The following is a 7,394-nucleotide window of genomic DNA, read 5'->3' on the forward strand; positions in this document are numbered from 1 at the left end:
CTTACCAGGGGCAGATCCAAATGTTTGCTCCTGAAACTTCTACAATTTGGGGACCCTTCTTTAGAAAAAAAAATTCAGAAATAACTTACTAACATATTGCTAGAGCCCGAGCAAATGAGAGACCTAAGCTTTGTTAGCTAGCTTTCCAGTAAATCTGCTTCGCCTCCTTATCTTCATTCCCTCCTCCCCACACACACACCTGTCTCTCCCATAGTCCTTCCTCTCCTGGGCAGTGGCAACTCCAGACTCCAAGAGGCTCAAGCCCAAACCCTTTGAGTATTCCTTGACTCTCCTCTTTTTCTCCCACCTTACAATCTAGTATGCCAGAAAATCCTGGTGCTTCTACTTTCAAAATATATTCAGAATCTGACCACTGCTTATCATCTCTACTGCTGCCCCCCTATACTAGGCCATGAGCAACCCTTGCTTGGAATATTGCAGTAGCCTCTAACTGGTCTCGTTGTTCCCACTGTTGATCTCAAATGTCTATTCTCAATACGGTGAGACTTTTAAAAATGTAAACCAAATCGTGTCAGCTGAAAACCTCCAATTTTTTCATTCGACAAACCTAATCAAGGTACCATTCTAGGCCACAGGGACACAGTAGTGAATAAAACAGATTAAAAGTCCTGCTTTCATGGAACTAACATTCTAGTAATGACTTCCCTACTCTCACTCAGTAAAATCCAAGGTCCTTATTATGACAGATTTTCCTTATTTGTTTACTGCATCTCCTCCAACTAGAATGTAAACTGCATGAGGTCAGGAATTTGTTGGTCTGTATCCTTAGTGCCTGGCACATGTTAGATATTTAATAAATATTTGTTGAATGAATGAATGAACGAACTTCTCCATACCAAACTGATACATCTAGCCACATCTGTACTTTTCTGATCCTCTTTCTCTCTTGTTACAGTAAAAGAGATAGCCTTCCTTTTGTCTACGGTGCAGTGGCTCTCAAACTTGAGTGCACATCAGAATCCCCTGAGGCTTGTTAAGACACCGCACCCTAGGACCCACCCCCAAAGTTTCTGATTCAGTCAGTCTAAAGTGAAGCCCAAGAATCTGCATTTCTCACTAGTTCCAGGTGATGGTGATGCTACTGGTCCAGGAACTACACTTGAGAACCACTGACCTCACTACTCTCACTTTCTCAGGAACTTTACACTATCAACTATGTTTTCATTCTAAGTATAGTCAATGGCTGCCTTTCAACAGAATCCTTCCATTCCCCTCCTACTGCTACTGTTGCTTTGTCCTCTTGATCACAAGCCACGTTTCTTAAAAGTGTTATCTATACTGGAAGCCTCCATTTGTTACCCTCCACTCACTTCTCCATTCACTCCACTCAAGCTTCTATTCCCATAACTCTACCAAAACATCTCTCATTAGGATCACAAATGATCTACATGTCCTCAAATCTAATGCACATGTTTTTAGTCGTCTTACACACATTCAACACTTGAAAACTATTTCATCCTTGTTCAACAGTCTCTTCCCTTGACCTTTTCCTCTCGATCTCCATGAAACTACAATGTCATTGTTTTTCTCCTACTTCTCTGGCTGATCGCTCTCACTCCCATCTTCTTCTATCAAACCATTAAATGGTGGAGATCATAAAGATTTGATCCTATGCCCTCTTCTTTTGTTACTCTGTATTCTTCTAAGGAGATCTCATGAATGACCAAGGCTTCAATTTCTAGATGCCAATGTTGCCCAAATTTGTACCTCTAGCCGTATATTTAGATATTGCTAGCTCTAGACTTGTATAAATAACTACCTACTCAGCTCTTCTGCTTATTTATCTAACAGGGGTCTCAAATTTAACATGACCAAATTGGAATTTTTAACTGACCCCCACCCAAACTCTTTCTCTTAGTCTTGCCCTACTCCATATTGGCACCACCATCAACCCGCTTGCCCAAGCCAAAAATCATTCTTGATTCTTCCTTTACTCATGTAGCTACCTAGTCACCAAATCCTGCTTTTCTCCTCCCTAAATATCTTTTAAACTCATCAAATTCTCTCTCTTAGTCCAGGTCACTATCATCTCTCGCTTGGGCTTGCTGCTTCTACTCTTGCCCCACTCTCCACCCTCTACTCAGCAGCCAAAGTGATCTATCCAAACACAAATCTTACCAGGACTTTCCTCTGCTCACCACCTTTCCATGTTGCTCCTTACACCCAGGATAAAGTTAAAGATGTGCACAGAGCCCACTGAGCTTGGAGGTATTACATATCTGTCAAGGCCTTTCTAATCTCTCCTCTGCCTACCTCTTCGCCACTCTGCCTCCTACAAAACCCTCACTCTAGCGATTTTGGCCTACTCGCAGTTCCCAGAATGCTGGGTGTTCTTGCCCGTGATACTCTCTCTTGCAAGAAGCCCTTCACTTCCTCATCCACTTGGCTTACTATTGCTTACCTCTAGAGAGAAAGCTCAAATGTCATTTTCTAAGATTTTCTTCACTTATGCCTTCCCACTGCCTCTGTGCTTCCAGATGTTCTTGTGCCTTCCCTATCATGTCACTTACTACTCTGTATTTTAGTCATTCATTTTGTTTTCTGTTTCTCTCATGAAACCATGAGAGTCCTACAGGGCAAGGACAACAGTGACTTATTTATCTCTGTATCATCAATATTAGCTCAGTGCCTGACAAATACTAGGCATTCAATAAATGTCTGTTGAATGAGTCGTTAACTAATTAACTTATGAATGAATGATGACCTTGGAAAAGCAAGTTCAGGAGTAAGCCTGTTTCCAATGAGCTAAAAAAATAACTGACAGGGGAGTAAATGGAGATGATGAGTGTAGACCATGCTTTTGAGAAGTGGGGCTATGAAGAAAAAGAAAAGGGAGAAAGAAGGGTTGAGGAAAGATGTTACAGAGATTGCTAGTTGCCTAACCCACTATTCATTCTCCCCCTTACAGAAGACCGATTTCTTAGCTGGGCACATGATCATCTAGATTAGAATAAAGTCTGCATTTCCTCACTCTCTTGCAGCTATATGTGGCCAATCTAACATAAGCAGAAATGTTGTGTGATAGCATGTGGCATATTTCCTTAAAAGAGAGTTGATATGTGCCCTTTGCCTCTTCCTACCCCTTCCTCCATGTTGCTGCTTGGAATATGGATACAATGGTTTGCACTTCATCTTGGACTCTGAGGAAGAGGGCCACCCTCTGGGGATGGCAGAGTAAAAAGCTGGAAGAAGCCCGAGTCTGTGATAACTGTACAACTGCCACATCAACCTTAGATTGCCCACCTCATGACCTTCACATGAGGAACAAACTTTGTTTCTGTTTAAGCCATCATTAGACTGGGTTTTTCTGTTACAGCAGAACCTAACCCTAAGAAATACAAAGGATGGTTTTATTTATGAGGGAAGAGAGAAGATAATGTTACAGCTAGAAAAAGGAGTCCGTAGGTAGGAGATAGAAGACCCAGTTGATAGATCAAGGTTAATGAGGGCACGGGAGGGATGAGGACATGGGGCACAGATGGAAGGATTTGCTTTGGAAAGGAACAGAGACATCTCATTCTGTGAGCCCTAGGAAAAGGGACAAGAACTAACATTTGTTGAGCATTTTCTGTGTACTAATTGCTTTATAAATACTATCTAACCTAATCTTCACAACACTTCAACCTAAGTGTTGTAAAGAGTACAATTTTTAGGCTGTTCGTGTTCAGTCATGCACCGGATGACTTTATTATTTCAATAAAGATTCAGTCTTTATCTCAAGCCATAATCAGATTTCAATTCAGTCAATATTGTTTGTGATAACAATAGTAAAAGATTGAAAACAACTTAAATGTCTATCATAGGGGATTGGTTAAATAAATTATGGTCCACCTCCACAATGGAATAGCTTACAACTGTTGAAAAGAATGAGGCAGCTCTTTCTGGATTGACATGGAATGAACTCCAAAATACACTGTGAAATGAAAAAGCAAGGTGATGAACATTGGATATAGCTTGTTATAAATTTGTGTAAAAAAGGAGAAGAAAAACAAGAGAATATATACATATTTAAGAGCTTTGAAAGGGTACACAAGAAACTAGTAACAAGTGGCATCTCCCGGGAAGGGATGGGGAAGGGATGGGGTAGGGAGAAGGAAACTTGTTTTTCACTGTTTACTCTTTGGTGCCTGTTGAATTGAAGATGACCTACAGTCTTCATATTTTGCGTATTAAAAAATAAAGAACATGTCACCTAAACAAATAAACAAGCTTAGTCAATTCAGGATTTTTCCATCATCCTCCTTCTTCCTGGGATGACATCTCAGTTCCAGCAGGCTTGCATAGTCTTGTGGCTGCCATGGGATGCAGCTATTTGAGCTGGTAACACTCAAATCAGACGTAGATCCAGGTTTGATGGGACCCAATTTACAAAATTTGGAGAGCCTTCTAAAGAAAAATAATACACAGTTATGAATACAAAATTAAGTGTAAGGCCTTGGAATTCATTTGTGAAAATGAGGGGCCCTGAAGCTGAAGCTTCATTAGCTTCAAGGTAAATCAGCTGCTGATGCTGAGTGTATTGTCCTATTGGATCTTAGCCGTTGTCACTCTTTGACATTGCTCCCCTGAGATAAGACCATTCTCATCTTATTTCCAGCCTTACAGCCATGTCCCAAATGCGTACAGTCATGACAGGCAGACTTCTTTCCACCCGCCACTTTCTTCTCTTTCACAGACAACTTCAGTGCCCTTCCTAGAGATCGCAAGAAAATTCAGCTGCTCTCTCAAGCCAGTGCTGTAAGAAAATTGGGAGAATCAAGATGCAGACAGCTAAAGAGCAGCATTATGAACTCCTCTGAGATCATGGTCACATCAGTCCCCACTTGGTTGTGTCATTTTCTCTGGCAGTGTCCAGCCACTGAAGTGCAGGAGCAGAGAAAACGGGGCTGTTATATTGATCCAGAGTTGCGATTTTGCAAAATTTGTGTGGTATCAGGACAAAGACAAGCAAGGTAGAGGTATGGTATGATAGATGTTGAATGGATGGACCATGGACACATGGCTCAATGGCGAAGATAGGGACTTAGACAAAAGATAGTGGGAATGGGGGGACGGGGTTTGAAGTGGGCAGAGTTGAAGCCAATTTACTGTGAGGCTGTGGTGCTAAGAGGTTCAGCAGTGATTTTCATGACCTCACTGTCTCCGAGTCCTCTTCCTAGCTCTGTGGTCACTCATTTACAGTCTCCTTTGTTGGACCTTCTTTCTTCAACTGCCCTTTAAATACTAGTATCTCCAGGGCTTGTCTCCATGCTGGATACATCCACTTAGATATCCCACAGGCACTTCAAATCCAACACAATTGAACTTATTTTCTTCCCCATCTCATATTTAGTCTTCTTCGAATTTATTGAGAACGTATTTTACAAACTTGATTTCATAACAGCTTTCAATTTTTACAGGTGAGGAAACTGGGGCTCAGTTTAAACAACTTGTTCAGTTTCTAGTTTTGCTAAAAGTGTCAGGGCTGGAATTTGAACCCAAGTCTGGCTGACTGAAAAGTCCGTCATACATTCATGAGTTCCTTATCTGGATTTTATAGTTGTGTGTACCTTACAGGGCTCTGTCCTGCTCAGTGGTACACCATCCATCCTGTTCCCTGACCCAGAAACCTCGCAGTTACCCTCATCTCTTCTTCCTCACCGTGTAATACAATCGAATCTACTACCAAGACCTGCTGATTTTACCTCAGGGATATCTTTTGAACCCATCCACCTCTCTCCGTCTCCACCACCATCACTCTAGTCCAAACCACCTGGACTGCTACCAGAACCTTCTAACTGACCTCCGCATACTTACTCTGGCCCCTTCACCCATTCGCCACATACTGCCAGAGATGATGCTGGCAAAGCACAGATCTGATCAGATCACTTTCCTTAGTGCCTATAGGAGGAAGTCCACTTCTTTGTGTGACATAAAAGAGTCTCCATTATCCTCAAACACCTCAACTCCTGCTCTGCGCTTTCTTACATAGGGCACTCAGGAGTTGATTTAAAGATTTTTGGCATCCGAAGTTTATACCATTCAGTGAGTCCTCTTTAAGAAAAAGAGTACAAAATCACAAACACAAAATTAGGTAAGAGGCTGGGGGAAGAGGCCTAGCAGGTGAGGAGCCCTGAGGCTTGAAATTCATTAGCACCACAGTAAATCTGTTTCTAAGAACACTCACCAAATCACGTGCAGTTTCGTAAAGGCACCATGCTGTTTCATACGCTTGCTGCCTTGACACATGTGATTCCCTCCACCTGAAATGTCCTTCCTCCCTTACTTGTCTGGCAACTCTTTCCTTGCCAGTGGAGTGCTGGAATCAGATCACAGGCTCGGAAGAGCTGATTGTTAAACACAAATTTTCTGAACTGGTTGTTAAACACAACCATTATTAAAAATTAAATCAAATAATGACCCAGCTATCCTACTACTGGGTATCTATCCGAAGAACTTGAAATCAACAATTCCAAGAGACTGATGCACCCCTGTGTTCATTGCAGCATTACTCACAATAGCCAAGACTTGGAAGCAACCTAAGTGCCCGTCAACAGATGACTGGATAAAGAAGATGTGGTATATATATGCAATGGAATACTACTCAGCCACCAAAAAGACAAAATTGTTCCATTTGCAACAATGTGGATGGACCTTGAGGGTATTAAGTGAAGCGAAATAAGCCAGACAGAGATAGACAAACACTGTATGATCTCACTCATATGTGGAAGATAAACAAACACATGGACAAAGAGAACAGTTCAGTGGTTACCAGGGGAAGGGGCCTGGGGGGCGGGCACAAAGGGTGAAGGGGAGCACTTACATGGTGACTGACAAATAATAATGTACAACTTAAATGTCACAATGTTGTAAACTATTATGACCTCAATAAAAAAAAGTAGAAAGAAACAAGTAAAGTAATTTTAGTAATATATTTTATTTAGCTTTATATATCCAAAATATTATCATTTTAACACGTGGCACTAGCCACATTTCAAGCGCTCAGTCACCATATGTGGCTAGTGGCTATCATGTTAGACAGCATGGTTCTAGGGTATTTAGCTAAAATTGGAAATGTTGGGTCACAGCATATATATATATATATATGCCTATATCTCTATATTTATATCTATAGTCACCTTTAGTAGACTGCCAAATAATTTCCCAAAGTTGTTGAGCCAAATTATACTCCCACCAGAAATGAACAAGAGTTCCCAATGTTCCACATCCCTCCAACCTTTGGAAGTGCCATCTGGTTTTTTTGTTTTGTTTTGTTGGTCAGTTTATTGAAATATGATTTACATGCAGTAAAATTCACCAACATTAGATCGTGCTACGTTTCCTTCAATGACATCATGTCTCTGCAAAGCTGAGTTTCGGTGGTCTCTGGGTAA

The sequence above is a fragment of the Equus przewalskii genome, chromosome X, assembly GCF_037783145.1.
Source record: "Equus przewalskii isolate Varuska chromosome X, EquPr2, whole genome shotgun sequence".
In the NCBI taxonomy this organism is placed as follows: Eukaryota; Metazoa; Chordata; class Mammalia; order Perissodactyla; family Equidae; genus Equus; species Equus przewalskii.